The 18355-nt window shown below is 37.8% G+C and overlaps 1 protein-coding gene across 2 annotated transcripts in view; it reads right to left on the bottom strand.

Annotated features, from left to right (window-relative positions):
• The window catches only part of NKAIN2 (sodium/potassium transporting ATPase interacting 2), a 684788-nt gene that overhangs the window by 554180 nt on the left and 112253 nt on the right, over positions 1 to 18355 (bottom strand). For both annotated transcript variants that reach the window (XM_072643212.1, XM_072643209.1), the window contains exon 3: positions 15322 to 15402. The gene's annotated coding sequence lies outside the window, so the exon portion shown is untranslated. The remainder of the gene's footprint in view (positions 1 to 15321; positions 15403 to 18355) is intronic.

Below are 18355 nucleotides of genomic sequence, written 5' to 3'. Positions count from 1 at the left end.
CATTATTCTAAGAAGGGCTGAATAGGCTTCACCAGACTGACTTGAAAACCGTTACACACACACACACATACACACAAGAAATCTTGATGTAGTATATCAGATACATTCTATTGCTATAGAACATTATGCAAGAATAAGTATAGGAGTTGGACATCTGTAGTGAGTCCAAGTAAAATTCCCTAGACTTTTAATTGAAAGGACCATAAGAACATAGACTTAGAGCCAAAAGAGAATTCAGAGGACATCTATTCAAATCTCTTTATTTTATAGGTGAGGAAACTGAGGTACAGACCAGTTAAGCAATCTGTTCATCGTCATACAGGTAGGAAGTGGCTAATTCAGGATTTGAATTCAGAGACTGTGACTCTAGAGTAAATGCTCTTTCCACTGCACTATACCATCTAGGGTAGCTTGAGACAACTGCTGGCTGAATTAATGCTCTGTTTCATTAAAGTTCAATCTCCTGCCTCATTATGGCACAGAAGTGAGATTTGCTCCTTAAAAGCTATATGGTAAGAGAATACAAGTTCTGGCTACCAAGTCCTAATAAGCTGCAAAGTCTTCTAATCTAGGCTCAGCTTCATTTGATGAACCATATATCTGATGACGATGCATCAGTTTGGGCAAAGTTCAGAGAAGTTTTACAACTTTGGTGGCAGCAAAGTGATGAAATATTTGGCTATAACAAATAAGGAAGACAATTGATGAAATTAGAGAGAGGTTCTAATTTGTAGCAATTGAGGATACTCACACAGGAGAAGTCAAGGATCTTCATAGGAGAGAAGAGAGATAGAACTTTTGGCCATTTGCTCCTTTATTCTAAAAGCAGAGTAGGCTTCCTATTAGTTGAAGAGATCAAAGAGGTCTTAGTATGCTAAACACTGAGTGAAAGAATGAAAACGAGACTTTAGTTAACAGATATGAAAATTGTACCTAAAAGTTTGAATTAATGATTCCCAGTGTGTTTTTAGCAATTAATAAACTCTGGGTTGTTATTTTCATTGCCTAAATAACAGTGCTAGTTGTAATAAAAAATGACAGTTAATTTCTATTCATCTCTCATTTTACTGTGTGAGTTTATGGAGCTCAATTCAATGGGAACACAGACTTCCTCCTGTGAGGGAAAGATTCTTTATTTTGTGTAACCTTTTAGTAAATTATTATTCATAGTGAGGAATTATTACCAGAACTAGGTAAAAAAAAATTCTCTTTAGATTGAAAACTTTGTTCACTAGCGTCTATAGTTTTTACCTTTTTCTTCTTCCTTATAATCTGAAGAATTCACAGAAGGATTAACTCATCATTTTCCCCTTTTCTCAAGAACTTTAAAAAATTTAAGGTCTCAGTAGCAGCTTTTGTATTACATTAATAAAATGTAACAGTTTTCTTGAAGATTTTTGCAAAACAAATATTTTCAATTATGTTATTCCTAGGGAGACACAGTATATCATAGTGCAGACAGAGAGAGAAAGCCAGTCTCAGTTCTGGGAACACATGGGATCAGATCCTGCTTCTGACCAAAGAGCCCCTCTGTGGGACTCTGCTTACTTTACTTAACCATAAGTAGTAGGTAGCTCTCTAAGACTATAAGTTACAGAGAAATTATTGATCTTCATTAGTAGAAGAAGTAAGCACACTGAGAGTTCCCCACACTGGTGACTGCATTTTAGCGATTTTCAGCTTCCTCCACTGATGTAGGGATATATATATATGTCTTGGCAGCAACACTTGGCAAGGGTGTGCTGGAGCCAGTTCAAACCGGCTACCAAAAAGTGATTGTTAATTTTCAGTGTGAAAATATAGATCTCAGAAATTAGAAAATGCTACCAATTAGACCTTGATTATATAGACTTAAGAGAGTGATGGAGAAAACACTAATAGTGCAGATTAAACATTTTTTTTTTATTAAACTTTTAACATTTATTTTCACACAATTTTGGGTTACAAATTTTCTCCCCTTTTTTCCCCTCCCCCCCCCCCAGACCCAAGCTTTCTAATTGCCCCTGTGACCTATCTGCTCTCTCCTCTATCCTCCCTTCCTGCCCTTGTCTCCGTCTTCTCTTTTGTCCTGTAGGGCCAGATAGCTTTCTTGACCCCTTAACCTGTATTTCTTGTTACCCATTGGTAAGAACATTACATTTGATCCTAACACTTTGAGTTCCGACTTCTTTAGCTCCCTCCCTCTCTACCCCTTCCCCTTGGAAGACAGGCAGTTCAATATAGGCCATATCTGTTTAGTTTTGCAAATGATTTCCATACTGGTTGTGTTGTATAGGCCTAACTATATTTCCCTCCGTCCTGTCCTGTCCCCCATTACTTCTATTTTCTTATGGTCCTTTCCCTCCCCATGAGTGTCGACCTCGTATTGCATTCTCCTCCCCATGCCCTCCCCTCTATCCTCCCCCCTATCCTGCTTGTGCCCCTGTTCCCCACTCTCCTGTATTATGAGATAGGTTTTCCTATCAAAATGAGTGTGCATTATATTCTATTATATTCTTTCCTTTAGTGGAATGTGATGAGAGTAGACCTCGTGTTTTTCTCTTGCCTCCCCTCTTTATCCCACCACTAATAAGTCTTTTGCTTGCCTCTTTTGAGAGATAATTTGCCCCATATAACTTCTCCCTTTCTCCTCCCGATATTTCTCTCTCACTGCTTCATTTCGTTTTTTTTTTTTTTAAGATATGATCCCATCTTCTTCAATTCACTCTGTGCACTCTGTCTCTATGTATGTGTACGTGTGTGCATGTGTGTGTGTGTGTACTCCCACCCAGTACCCAGATACTGAAATGTTTCAAGAGTTATAAATATTGTCTTTCCATGTAGGAATGTAAACAGTTCAACTTTAGTAAGTCCCTTATGATTTCTCTTTGCTGTTCGCCTTTTCATGGTTCTCTTCATTCTTGTGTTAGAAAGTCAAATTTTCTTTCCAGCTCTGGTCTTTTCATCAGGAAAATTTGAAAGTCTTCTATTTCATTGAAAGACCATTTTTTCTCCTGAAGTATTATAGTCAGTTTTGCTGGGTAGGTGATTCTTGGCTTCAGTCCTAGTTCCTTTGACTTCTGGAATATCCTATTCCATTCCCTTCTATCCCTCAATGTAGAGGGTGCCAGATCTTGTGCTATCCTGATTGTATTTCCACAATACTTGAATTGTTTCTTTCTAGCTGCTTGCAATATTTTCTCTTTCACCTGGGAATTCTGGAATTTGGCCACAATGCTCCTAGGAGTTTCTCTTTTTGGATCTCTTTCATGCAGTGTTCTGCGGATTCCTTGAATACTTATTTTGCCTTCTGGTTCTAGAATCTCAGGGCAGTTTTCCTTGATAATTTCATGGAAGATGATGTCTAGGCTCTTCTTTTGATCATGGTTTTCAGGTAGTCCCAGAATTTTTACATTGTCTCTCCTGATTCTATTTTCCAGGTCAGTTGTTTTTCCAATAAGATATTTCACATTATCTTCCATTTTTCGAATCTGCGTGGTATGTTCTGAGATATCTGTCTTTCTCGAAAAGTCCAAAGCTTCCATCTGTACCATTCCAGATTTGAAAGATCTATTTTCTTCAGTGAGCTTTTGAATCTCCTTTTCCATTTGGTTAATTCTGCTTTTGAAAGCATTCTTCTCCTCATTGGCCCCTTGCACCTCCCTTGCAAGCTGAGTTAGGCTAGTTCTCAAGGTGCCAATTTCTTCAAGATTTTTTTGGTTCTCCTTTAGCAGGGAGCTGATCTGTTTTTCATGCTTCTCCCTTATCCCTCTCATTTCCCTTCCCAGTCTTTCCTCCACCTCTCTAACTTGATTTTCAAAATTCCTCTTGAGCTCTTCCATGGCCCGAGCCCATTGGGTGGGCTGGGACACAGAGTCCTCGATTTCTGTGTCTTTGCCTGATGGCAAGCCTTGTTCCTCCCCATCAGAAAGGAAGGGAGGAAGTGTTTTTTCTCCGATAAAGTACCCTTCAATAGTTTTATTTCTTTTCCCTTTTCTTGGCATTCTCGTCAACTAGTGACCTGACCTCTGAATGTTCTCCTCACACCCACCTCGCCTCCTGGTCCTCCCAGCCAGCGTTTGGGAACTGAGATTCAAATGCTGCTTCCCGCCTTAGGATTTTTGGTGGGGGCAGGGCTGTTATTCAGTGTTAAATTAGGCTCAGGTGCTGAGGTCAGGGGCAGGGCCGCCTCGCTGGTTCACTTCCCTCAGGGGGTTTATGCACAGACCTTCCACAATGGATCCAGGCTCCCGCCTGCTTGGGGAGACCCTGTCTGCAGCAGCCTCTCAGCTTCTATCTCCCGGGGGGGCCCGAGCCATGGGGGCACCCCACTCCCCTCTCCACCCGCCAAAGAGACTCTCTCACCTACCCCCGTCAGTCACCTGCTGGTGGGGGGGCCCGTGCTGCCGCTGAAGATCCCGCCTCCGGAGCCCTTTCAGATCTGTGCCTCTCGGAGCCGTGGCCTCCGCCGCCGCCACAGGTCCGGGCTGGGCACCGCGTCTGCAGCGCGACGGACCTTTTGCGAGAGGTTTGCTGGCCCCTCTGTGGGTGGGGGGACCCGCGTGGCCGCTGGAGATCCCGTCCCATAGCCTTCTCGGATCTTTTTCTCGCAGTGTCGCTGCCACGGTATGGTTGCTCTCTGCTACCCGCCCTGGCGCCCAGTCCACGGCCCGAAGGACCCCCCGTGAGAGGTTTGCAGGTCTCTCTGGAACAGAAATCTCCCTCGCTCCAATATTCCGTGGTCTCTGGGTGCAGAATTCGCCCTGGGTTAGTCCCCTCTGCCGTTCTGTGGTTTGTGGGTTCGGAGCTATGTGTATGTGCGTCTTTCTACTTCGCCATCTTGGCTCCGCCCCCCAGATTAAACATTTAAACATTATACATGCATTTTTCCCCTGGAGAACAAATTATTAAACATTCACCAGAACATGCTCACATGTTTGTGTTTATGTGGTTGTATGTGTATTAATACCTATGTATAGATTCACAATAGGTCCCTGCCCAAGCTCCTCTTAATGGCTGTATTTTGGGCCCTGTTGGCTTAGAATGAATGCCAATGGCAACTGTTTCTTTATGGAACAGAAACCCAGAGAATCTTCCCCTCCCAGCTTGAATTTTGTTTTTTTTTGAAGGGGCCATCCCTTGACTCATTTCTTAAAGAGCCCTATTCACTGAATGGACATTACCTCACTCTAAATGAGAACCTGAATAGACCTTATCCTAAAAGAGTAAGGGTCTCCCATTACATCCTGGGCCATCTCCAGTCATTCTGGTGAATATCTGGCCACTGGTCCCAGATGGCTCAGGAGGACAAAGTGAGGTTGGTGACCTTGCACAATCCTATTCACTCAAATCAAAGTCATCATTTCCCTGATATGATTCTCTTCAAAAATGAAGGACAAACGTGTGTGTGTGTGTGTGTGTGTGTGTGTGTGTGTGTATCTCATCATAACCATCTGTATGGCAGGTGGAAGAAAAAAAAGGAAAAATTGTGTGATAACTATTATGTATTTAAAAGGAATAGTAATTTGTATATAATAGATTGGCAGTTTCATGTGCAATCACCTTTTTTTTTTATAATACTATGATATTGAAATGCTTGTTATATTCCATAAAGTAAAAATTAAATAAATAAAATTTTAAGAAAGTCTAGGAGTAAAGCATGTCATCAGTGAAGTGTATGACAGAAATAGAGGATGTGCTGATCACGTGGCAAGGACCAATGAATGACAGGGAGACTGTCAGGGTACCCAGTGATGTCTGGAGACAGCGACAAAGACCTCTAGTCATTTGGGAGGACCTTTAGTGATAAACTTGATATTGATGCTGTTTAAAGAGGGCAGGCAGCCATGGGATGATGGCAGTATGTTTCAGTGAAGGGAACACCTGAGTGGATGAGATCACAGATCCACTGGAAAATTGCATATTGATGAATATAATGATTAACATCATTACTCGATTATGCATGTCTCTACAAACAGGATTTCAAAGGAAGTGAGTAGAACCCTTATTTCTTTGCACAACCACTACAATGCAAATGCTCCAAGTTGATTGCTTTGATATTAAAGCAATGGCCAACATTACCCATAGCCTACATTATTTACAGTTCAATTTTCTAGCACTTAGACATAGTGCAATTCCACCTCCTCTACCCATCCTACCCTTGTCTCCAAGCAAAGGAGCATACCTTGTCAACAGTCATCTATCAGAGCCTTACTCTGTACCTGTCACAGAATTAAGCACTCATTGCAGGAGCTGGAATTTCTCATACATTAATGTAAATATCAGGAAAGCTTTAACTTCTGCAGACTCAGATTTACTCAAGCTAAAAAGAAACTCTCTATTGAGTGGTGAGTTGCCTAGTTTCATGAAGTACAAATTTATGCATACCATCTGATACCAAAAACTTTTTTGCTCATGCTTCATTATGGAACAGAAATCAAGGGGAAGCATATTTGCCGACAACGGCACAGCTTAAATTGTGGGTAACTGCTTCTTTTATACCTTGTTCTCTTCTAATTGGTAGGCAACTTACAGTTAAAGAATTGCTGCAAGCCAAGATAACTATGAGCTCGTTGTATTGTATGTACCCTGTGAATGTACCCTCAGTATAACTCAGCTCTGCTGGTTGCCAATATGGTTTTCGATTTCCATCTATTAGATATATGATCAAGCATGTCAAATCTGCCCTGAGTAAGAAAGCCAGAAAAAAATCATTTACTGGAAACATTCTCACAGCTATTAATCCAACAACCCTGGTCAGATTTAATGCTCAAAGGCATTTACCTACAAAGTTAAGCAGATGCTTTGAGTTGCAAGCTAATTTTGTTCCTCTGTTATCTTAACAGGACATCTGTTAAAACATCATCCCAGGAAGGTATTATGCTCAAAATTAAACAACCTGCAGGTTGCCTTGTGATTTTTATATGCAACTGTGACATTTAAACCATTAACTAACCCAGTGTGGAAACTACGACTAAGCAATCTTAACTGCTGCTCATTACAATGTGTTGTTTACAATATGTTGTTGTAGATTTTTACATAATTGTTCTTTTGCTAATCAAACTGAGGTAACATCAAAGTTATTGAAAAAGTTATCATTAATAGAAGTTCCACCCTAACCTGAGACTCAACACCTCTCCTCCTGGATATTCTCTTCTCTTTAGTGTTTTGTGATAACTCCTTTCTCCTGGCTCTCCTCCTAACTATCTAACTGCTGCTTCTCAGTCTTCTTTGCTGGATCTTTTTTCAAGTCATACCTGCTAACTCTGGGTGTCTCACTGGGCTCTGTCCTAGACTCTCTGCTCTTCTTTCTCTCTGCTATTTCGCTTGGTGATCTCATCAGCTCCCATGAATTTAATTATTACATCCATTCTGATTCTCAGATCTACTTATCCAAGACTGTTCTCTCTGATGACCTTCTGTTTCATGTCACCAGCTGCTTATTGGACATCTCAAATCAACTATCCCATATAAATCTTAAGCTCAACATGCCCCAAACTGAATTTATCTTTATCCCCCTTTCCTCTTCATAACTTCCCTCTTACTATCAACTGTATCAACATATTTTGAATTGCCAATACTTGCAAGCTAGATGTTATCCACAGTTTCTCATTATCTCTCCCCCTAACCCCCACCCATATCCGATTTGCTTCCCAGGTCTGTTAATTGTACTTTTGCAACATCTCTCAAATAAACCCTCCCCTGTCCTCTGATACTGCCATGACTCTTATCATGAGACCCTCATTATCTCATGCTTGGATGATAGTAAGAGCCAGCTGATGAGTCTGCCAGTTTCAGTTCTCTCCCCACTCCAAACTATCCTCCATTTAACTGACAATGTCATGTGATATGGGTATGTAAGATATTTTTATTTGGTTCCAAACATGTGATTTTACTTGTGTGGAGAACTCCCAGTGTGGCAAGCCCTTCCACTAATGCAAATCAGGAGGTCACAGGAAATTTATAGACTGAGAAGTTTACCTGTGGGTGATGAGAGATTGTACACAGTCACACAGCTAGTACATGTCAGAAACAGAAGTTAAATGTTCTTAAAAGTTTTCCTAACTTTAAGGTCTGGCATTTATCTATTATGTTGTGATTCTTCTCATGTAAATGTTACCAGCCCCATTTTACAGATGAGGAAACTGAAGATCAGAAAGACGTGATAGCTTTAAACTCAGTGTTCTTCGTAATACCCTTTAGTGACCTCCATTTTATTCTGTAATTTAGGGAACTCAGTAACTGGAGGGAGTTGTCAGAATATCATCCATTTTACAGGCTCTGCAAAAATGCATATTATTGAAACAGTTACATCAATAGCATATTTCTATACTGAGTTGGCTGATGCTTTAAATGTTGATTTTTTAAAAAACAATCTGTGGATTATTTTATGCAGTGGTGCCTGAACTTAATTGATCATATAATCCCATCAGTAAATAATTATGCATTACATTCATGTATTAGCAAACCATCATGTAAAGCATAAAACTTACACATAAATACAAATTTGAAAGGATGAGATTAAGATGAAATTATATTTAATCTGACTCAATAAAGAACCTCTCAAGTTTATTGAGTAGGGGAGTAAAGTTATTGGATCCATATTTTAGGAAAATCACTTTCATATTTCTGTGAAGAATGGATTAAAAAGGGCAAGAATTGAAGCATACAGACCTATTAGGAGACTAAATCCAGGCAACAGGTGCTGAGGACCTGAACAAGGTGTTGGATGAGTTGGTGCAAAGGTAATTGATATGAAGAAATATAGATTGAGAAATGTAGAAGTACTTTGATCACAGATTTATATACATTTATTTTTATGTCTATATTTGTATATCTAGTGTCTGAAACAGTGTCTACCATGTAGTAGGCACTTAGGTTCATTGATTGTAGATTTAGTAACATGTAATGACAAGATATGCTAGCTGATTGGATATGGATGGGGAGAATGAGGGTGAGGAATGGAGGATGACATTGTGGTTGTGAGCCTGGCCAAGTAGATGAATAATATTGCCCTCAATAGTACCCAATAGTAATAGGAAGAGGGATAGGATTTGGAGAAAACAAAAAATAAAGAGATCTGAGATTCATTCAATATCTACTAATGCTGGGTCCCTCTCTCTGACCAAAGTGAGTGGGATGAGACACTCTGATTCACCAGATTCACCAGACACTGCTCCCAGAATACTGAAATAGGCATTTGCTGCAGGAACAAAATGATGGTGTGGGGTAAGAGTGCAACAGCATCTGTGGCAGCTGAAGACTCCAGGGTCACGGACATATTATAACTGCTGTTAGGGACCCAAGTGGGGTTGAATGGGAGAAATAGGGGAATTAGTAGAGGAAGGAATAGGCAGAGCAATGGAATATGATTCTGTTGGAGACAAGCCCATAGGATGGGTATCATGGGGACAGTGGGATCCAATACATCTTAGAGCTCTCCAAGTGGCTAATCACATGCTCCTTTGAGTCATTCCCCTAGTAGGCTGACAGACCAACTTTGGAGGCCACTGGTGTGAGAAGCAGAGCTGGTACAATATAGTTCAAATAGTGAAGACTCTGAAATACTTGTTTTTATCTTCTCACTTTCATTGGATAGCTAGCAGTTTCTCAGACACACATCATTGTTTGCAAATGCAAAACTTCTTTCACATATACAAACCCAACCTACGCTAATTATGCCAACAAATGAAAGTCATATAGAAACCAGTAGCTTGGGAGTGGTAGGAGAAAAAAACATTTTTTTCATTCTACATCCATTCTACATCTACATCTCATTAATATAGTTTCTGTATTCTCATTTCATATTTTCATATATCTATGTACTTTCCATTCACCATTGATTGCTTGATCACTTCTGGCATTATATTACTTTAAGGGATATAAAGCAGACACAGTAACTAAAGAATTAAATGTTATAATCTTACCTTTCTCAAACCCTTAGAGCAGGAAAAGGGAAAAACACATATAACTTTGCCCTTTAGAGTTATCCTTTAGATTGTTTGTTAAAAGAAAATGATTAAATTTTCATGGACTCTGCTAAGACCAGCTTTGGGTTGTAAAATGAAAGGCAGAGCAGATGTTATTAACTCCTTCACTGCCAAGGGGCCAGCACTAACCAGGATGTGTTATGACTCTTTATGCTCTTGCAGCTATCATATTTCAAATCTCCAACACTTAGAGGCTGCTTTCTGCAAGAAGCCCCTACCTTGACTTTCTCTGTTTGAGCATATGGGCACTTAATCACTACGTTTCTGCCACAACTTGGAGTGGAGAGAGTGTGAGTATTCATATAAAATTTTAATACAGCCATTTTCCCTTTTCTTAAACCAACTGGTCCTTCCAGGACTTGCTAGCTCACCTCACTTAGCCAATATGGGTAAATATCTGCTCTACAATTTTTTCAGGTGATTATTCAAAAAAGGAAAATGTCATTAAAACTCATTCTACTGTGGAATTTCTTTGAACAAAATGGATTACGGGGGAATAGCAGAGATGTATAAATTAGGTCAGGAATTCATCTTTGGTAGGCTGTATGGGCTTTTCCTGTGTGGAAGCAAAATGTGAGCTTTAAGAAGCAATCCTGTCTGTTCTTTTCGAGCCGCCTGAACAATTTCCTTTCATTGGTCATGGTACCTTGCTGAAAGGCTTGCCTGACAGCCAGGGGTGTAGGGGCTAACAGTGAGGCAAAGGATCAGAGAAATGCCATACAGAAAGACAACTCTGCAGCAGGGCGTGCTGCGCCAGTATATGATCCCAATCATAAAACCTTAAGTCCACAGGAGCTTTAGTTGTTCCCAACACCATCGTCCCCACACCTCTAGGCATTTTTCCCCTTTTTTCTTCGTTGGTATTGAAGTGAAACAAATCCTACTGATTTTAGATGCATATGGAGTCAGATTTCAACAAAATACATTCAGTGATTGATGCAAAAAAGAATCTGCCTGGTCTCCATTATGCATCCTTAACTCCCCTGACCACTAGTAAAGACCCCAATCAGCTCTGCAGTGATGCTTAGTGGGAATCCATTAGTTCCTCCAGTCCTTTAACCAGGTGATAATCTCACAGTACTAAAAATGTCAACATCTTTACAGATTCCTTTGGCTCTAATAAGGAACAGTTGTAAACTTGTCTCATGGCCTCTGTTCCTTATACCTAATTTCAAGAAGCAAAAAGACTCTTAGGGGTGATTTACTTTCGAATGGAAATAAGTTGGTGCCTTTGACTTATTTGGTATTAACAGCAAAATGGGTGCATTTGCACTAAAGAAGGATGGTGGATTTTTTTAAAATTCTGAAGCTGTGTCACTTCACTTTGTTAAGAAATAAAATAATTCCTTATTTCACTAATTTTCTCCCATTATCATAAGCACATACGTGCATGTGCACGCACACACACACATACATACCACACACATACACACAAAACTAAGGCATTTATTATTAAGATGCAATTTTATCAAATGCTTCTAAGAGTATGCTATGCCAAAAGGTCCCTTGTGATTCAGAACCTCCTAGGAAATTCCTAGTGGAAAATATAGAGTATTATTCTACTTCTTCAAAAGTTATTAGGTATTTTCTATTTTGAGTCTGTCTAGTGCAGTACATTTCAAGGCCCTGACATGTTTGCTTAATAGGAATGAATACCCAAGAGCATCATCACAGGTCTGGTAACATATTTTGTTTTTTTTTCTTAAAGGAAACATGGGGTGTGTGTGTGTGTGTGTGCATGTGTGTGCATGCGTGTGCATGCATGTGTGTGTCTGCACACACACATATGCAATAAGTATTATGATTTATTATTACCTCTCCATTCTCCCATCTCCTGTGACCCTAAGTATATTTGGGTCATTTTATTAAAATAAAAATAAAATATAAATAAATAAATATAAGAGGGAGCATTGTGCAATGCAGAGAAAGTTAACCTTCTAGTATGGAAAACTTTGACTTAAATTCTATTTTTGACATAGACAAGTTTTGTGAATGTGGTCAGTTTGTTAAATTCCTCAGCAAGTCAGGCAACTTCCTGAGATTAGAAGTCATAAACAAAATGTCAATCTTGATTAGTAGATGGAACTTTTATATTAGAAGTTTCCCCACACTGAATAAATTGCAATCCTGAACATATTATTATGTGAGGAGCAGTCTAGCTAAGTTGGAAAAGATTCGTGATTTAAGTGACTACAAGTGATATATTATTTTTCTGCCACAAAACCTCCTAATAACGATTTATTAAGACATAGAGGAGTGCTGCCTTGTTGGCAGAGCCATACCATGAGGAAATCAAAAAATCATTGACTTATTGATGGAAGGATCTTTAGATAGTGAGAAATATTTGATATAGCTAGTTCAATTCTATCATTTTACAGATAAGTAAAATGATTTATCCAGGTTTACACAGAAGGTACAGGTGGAATTTGAAAACAAAGATTCTTATTCCAAATTCAGTTTTCTTTGCATTGAATTGTGCTACACTGGTCATTAAGTATCAAAGTATACATAAAATGGAGGCATTTATGGCATAAAGAAGATGTGACCTATGTCACTGGAAAGAATACATAAAACACTGAAATTATGGCTATTTAAAGATATTCAATATGTACTACACTAGCTTTAGATTGGAACAAATTTTGTACAAAATTGATGCGTGGAATTTTTCTCCTTGCAGTCTAGCAGAGATTTCAGACTACCTTCCAACTGACCATACATCACAATCTGCCTTAGCTATCTTAGCTCTGAAATACTGCATACAATATTACTTTCAAGGCATTTTAATGGAGCCATTTTACAAACCAGTGTTTCTAAGTTTTTAATAGCAAATTAAGATAAAGCCCATTTAGATTAGAGAGGCCACTAATTTCTTAGGCATCAACTTTTTTCTTACTAAATTACAGATAGCTTCTATTTTGTAAGACACCTTCTACTAATTTTCTCTCCATCTGGAAAGGGTCAGCTAAGGTGATGCAGTGATTAGAGCTTTGGGCTTGGAGTCAAGAAGACCTGGGTTCAAATTCATCCTCAGACACTAGCTCTGAGACCCTGGACAGTTCACTTAACCCTGTTTCCTTCAGTTTCTTTATCTGTAAAATGAGCTGGAGAGGGAAATGACAAACCACTCTTGTATCTTTGCCAAGAAAACCCCAAATGGGGTCAGGAAGAATCAGACATGATGGAAAATAACTAAACAACAACTCCAACTCATTTTATCTTTTTTCATGCATACATACACCCATATGTCAATCAAAATGGTAAATGGGTAAATGTGACTTAAAGCCTGGTCATTTCTAGCTAATTAATGTTGTACAACACCAAGATCATTTGGTATAACTGATATCTTCAGTTATACCAAATGATAATTACATGTTCATGATACAAATTATTTTTTCAGTTAGTTAGACATACTATTATTTTCTCCTGGAGTGAGAGTAGGGGGGGGACAATTTTAGTAATAATGCCACTATCCACCTCTATGCCCTTTCATCTTTCTATCCATTCATACTCTTAGTAGAATCAGAACTAAAGACTCAGAAATGGCAAGTGACTGTAAAAAACTCAAATGGGACTCTTCTGAAAGATGTACCAATTCCCCCCAACCACATAGATTATAATACATCCATGCCTACTCATCTTGGATAACTCTTGGCTGCATATAACACAATGCAGTCCCACACAACTTTCTGAGGCCTTCCTCTCCTCTGATATTATTAAGTACTAGTGGAACGAATGTTAGGTCTCACGAAACAAAATCAAATAGCACAACTGCCACTAACTAGCAGAATGACCTTGGATATCAATCCTCTGCACCTTAGTTTCTTTATTTGTAAAGTGAAAGGGATGGACTAGAATTTAAAAGGTGATAAACTCAATACTTTATGCCTACAAAACTTGAGGGGGGTGTAAATCAGATTAAAATATAATCTAAAATGTTTAATAAAATATAATATAAACAATGTTAACTTGTAGTTTTGCAAGTCCATATTAATTAATGGTTTTTCTTTGACACCTCTAGATTAGATGAACTCTAAAGTTTATTCTAGTTCTAATACACAGTGAATCTATGGATCCATATGTTAACATTAACTTTATATCTATGACAAGCAAATAAACAGAAGTATGGTGAATGTGTTTTAAAATATTCTACAAATATTTATTTGTAGAATAAATAATATTTATCACAGTATACACTTAAAATCACATAAATCTAAATTCAAAGCAGATTTGTGCAACCTAGAAACTTTGATAGATTTTACATTTAAAAATTACCTTAGAAAACATATGTTCTCATAATCATATTTTTAGATGATGAAATTGAGGCACAGAAAGGTGATGCATCTTATCCAAGATCAGATAACTAGCTAATAGCAGAATCAGGCTTTGAATTTACAGAAGTATAATATCCAACTCAAGCATAATGTTTCCAAGACATTACTAATAGGAGGAATGAAAAGTCTAGCACAACAGCATTTAATCTGACAAGTTTGGCACAAAACATATGTGCAAAACCTAATATATGTAGAATATTATATAGAGATCCTCTTTGTCCACAGTATTATGAAGCAGAAATTATACTATAGATGAACATAAAAGTGTATAATTGATTTTTACTTAATATTACAAGAATCTAAATTGCCAGATATAAATATTCTTAAAAGTATAAAACAGAAAAAATAACATAGAATTATGAAACCCACAGGGAACAAGGTCATTCATTATGAAAACTAAGATTTCTCATGTCATATCCCCCAAATGGCAAAATCAGCTTTATCAGTCAGGAGGGGGTATACAATAAAAAGGTCTTTTAGAGGGAATTTTAGACTTAGTTTTTCTTTTATTTGTGTTTTTATTTCTATAGTAAATTCTCTAACTCAGGTGACAATTCATTTAATTATGACAACTTGTCATGTAGTTGTTCCATTATAATATAGGTGATATGCACCTATATTATAGGGGCAGGGGAGAACCCAGGAAAACCAAAGGAAAGATAAATGATTTCTAACAAGGTTCTATCCTTCCATCAAGATATGAGATGCAAAAATGAAACAGAAATCAACAACATTGCCAAAGTCCTTAATTGCCCAAAATATTTGTTTAAATCTATATTGAATGAGGATAGTAAAAATCCATGTCAGTATCATTTTTCTTCACAAGTGTAATCGGTGATATACCTATAAACCTTTAATTAAAGAACTGTCAAAGTTAGTCCAAAACATAATACACCGTAAGTAGCCACTGGACTAGGCTCATCTATCCGAAGACAGGAGGGGCTCATAAAAAGACAGCTTAGTTTTAGGAATTGGCTGCTAACCCAGAGCTGACGACTGAAACAAGTTAGATAGTAAATTACCTTGGAGAGGTCCCCAGCCTCCAAGTAGAAGCAGATAACAAACACATTCCAGGTAACCCAGAGGACTAGCCAGATAGCATACTGTTGGGAAGAAAGAGAGAAATAATATTTTATTGAGAGAACCAATACTTGATTCATTTTTTAAATTAGCAATATAAGATTTAAGTGGAGATTCAGCTGAGTGCGAAACTTTCAGAAAAATCAATGTATTACAAACAGAGAAGAAAAGAAAATATTTTACATAGATTGTCTTTTGTAAAAAAAACCAAACAAACCAAGGTTATGTTCCAAATAATCACACTGGCAGTTATCTGTCACTTAAGAAGTTAACGTCATTGGATTCATACATAGCATACCTTCAGACTTAGAATTTTTTAAAGCCTTCAGTAAAACAGAATAAAGAGAAGTATGTGCCAAAATTTCAATTCATTAAGTTTTTTTTAACATAAAAGCAATGATTTTTAGTATTACAATATTATTTCACTATTAATCTGTTACTACCATATATTATCATCTATTTTTTTCATGATGCCTCACTTTCTCATTCTCTGTAATGGAAGGATAAATCGATACCCTTTACTAAGATGTAGAATACTAGCGGAAGGCAAGAAAAAATACACATTATGAACATTTGAAAGGCATCACTTAAAGAATATCAGATGTCAAACACATTTTATCACTGGTAGGAATTCTCTCGAAATTAAAGGAAATATCTACAAAATAATGTTAATAATGTTTATTGATAATGTCAGCCATTCCAACTCTTCACCATTCTATACTTTTTAATCTCATACCCCCTCACCTAACGCAAGTCATGGATCATTCTCCCCACCTTCCTCCAATTGTAGAACTTTGTAAAATATGTACTTAAAAAATCCTGTTTTCAGTGTCAACTAGTCCCTCACTTCAGCAAGGCAATCTTTTTATTCCTCCCTAATTGCTTACTTATCTCACTTCTCACAGACTCTTGCAGCAAACCTGCTTTTTTCTCTTTGAGCTTTACCCTTCTTTACTCATTTCAAGTAAGTACCTTGCCTCTTTACTTAAAAACAGACATTTGATATGAGCTTCTTCTTCTCCCATTTTTTTATCTTAAAACCACATCTCACTACCTCCTTCTTTGCCCCAGTCTTTCACAAAACAAAACAAAACAAAACAAATTTAAAAACCCCATTACCTTCTCTTTGCCCAGGGCAGCTCTTTTAAATGTGCCCTTGGTCCCATCTGTCTTTTTCAGCAGGTTGTGACCTCAATCACCTACCCTCTATTCTCACATATTCAGTTTTTCTTTAGCTACTTATTTCTTCCTTTTTCTTAACCAAACTCCTCAACAAAGTTACTATAACTATGTTTCCTTTTCTTCTCTTCTCACTAGACCTTAGCTGATAAAGGCCAAAGTCTCCTATCACATCCTGGGACATCTCCAGTTTTCCTCATCTATATCTGGACACTGGATCCAGATGGCTTCAGAGGAGAGGGTGAGGCTAGCGACTCTGCCGAACCCTTCCTCACTTAAATTCAATTCACTTGCAAGTCATGACATCATCTTGCTGATATCATGGTCCTCTTTGATAACAAAGGACAAACCACATATGGGAGTATTTACCTTGCAAGTGACTCATATTTATACAACCAGCCCCAGCTTCTCCTAAACTTTATTCATGCATCACCAATTACCTATTGAATATTTCAATTTAGATGGCCTAGAGACACATTAAATTCAACATATCCAAAACTAAACTCATTATCTTTTACCCTAAGCCCTCTCCTCTTCCAAATTTCTTTATTTTCATCTCAGGTACCACCATTTCCCCAGTTTCTCAGGTTGTAATATCAGCATTATTCTGGGCACTTCACTCTCATCCCACACAACAAATCAATCAACAGATCTTGCTGTGTCTACCTGCAAAATCTCTCTCACATCCTATCCTTTCTCTCTATTTCCCATATAGCTATCACATTAATTTATACCTTCATCACCTCTCATTTAGATTATTATAACAGCCTCTTCATTTGCCTTGTCTCTACCAATTTTAGTTCATCCTAAACATTGCTGCCAAAATAATTTTACTTAGCCATGGGTATGGTATTTTCCTACATAAATAACTTAAGCATACCCTAAAGGGCAAAGAAAATATTGCATGAACTGATTAATTGATTCTTCTAGTAATAATCAATTCCAGTGACTTTTTATTGCCTCTAGGATTCATTCATTCATTCCATAAACATGAATTAAGAACCTATTGTGTGCCAGGAAGAATGCTGAGGACTGGGGATACACAAAGAGGCAAAATATAATCCCAACTCTAAGGGAATTTACAGTCTATGGACACTTCTGTTAAAACCATTTCTAATATGTCCCCACCCTATCCTGACAACCCCATTTGACATTAGACCCCCTTCTTAACCTCTGTGATCTTGCCAACTGGCCTTCTCTCCTTTCTTCCTACACAATATCCCATCTCCCATCTCTATGCACTTGCACTAATTATTCCCCCATGCCTGGAATGCACTCCTTCCTCATCTTCACCTCATAAAATCCTTGTCTTTCCTTAAGACACATCTGAGGTACCACATGCTACATGAAGCTTTTCTTGATCACTTTCTAATTATCTCCCTACTAAACTAGCATACATTTAATAGTAAATTTTTTTTAAATTGAACCTGTTTATGAGAGGACATTGAATACTAGGTCACATAATCCACCCTACTGGATTAATAGCGAACATTTATCCACAAAATAATTTTTAATCATATCTCCCTCACAGCAACTCTAATTTAGTCATTGAACCAATACTTGTGATTTTTTTCTGCTGTGTCAAGGCATGATGCTGGATATTAAAAATAATATTTAATATTTTCATAAGGATACATAATTTTCAAATCACTTACATATTACCTTAATGGATAGGAGAAAAAATATGCAGGATTTGGACTCTAAAGAGACCTGGGTTTAGATTTCACTGATATTTTACTAGATATATAAACATGGACATGTCCTGTAACATGAGACTCAGTTTCCTCATTTGTAAAA

This window comes from Notamacropus eugenii, chromosome 2, assembly GCF_028372415.1.
Source record: "Notamacropus eugenii isolate mMacEug1 chromosome 2, mMacEug1.pri_v2, whole genome shotgun sequence".
Classification (NCBI taxonomy): Eukaryota; Metazoa; Chordata; class Mammalia; order Diprotodontia; family Macropodidae; genus Notamacropus; species Notamacropus eugenii.
The sequence above is the reverse complement of the archived record's forward strand: the minus strand, read 5'-3'. Positions and strand labels throughout refer to the sequence as shown.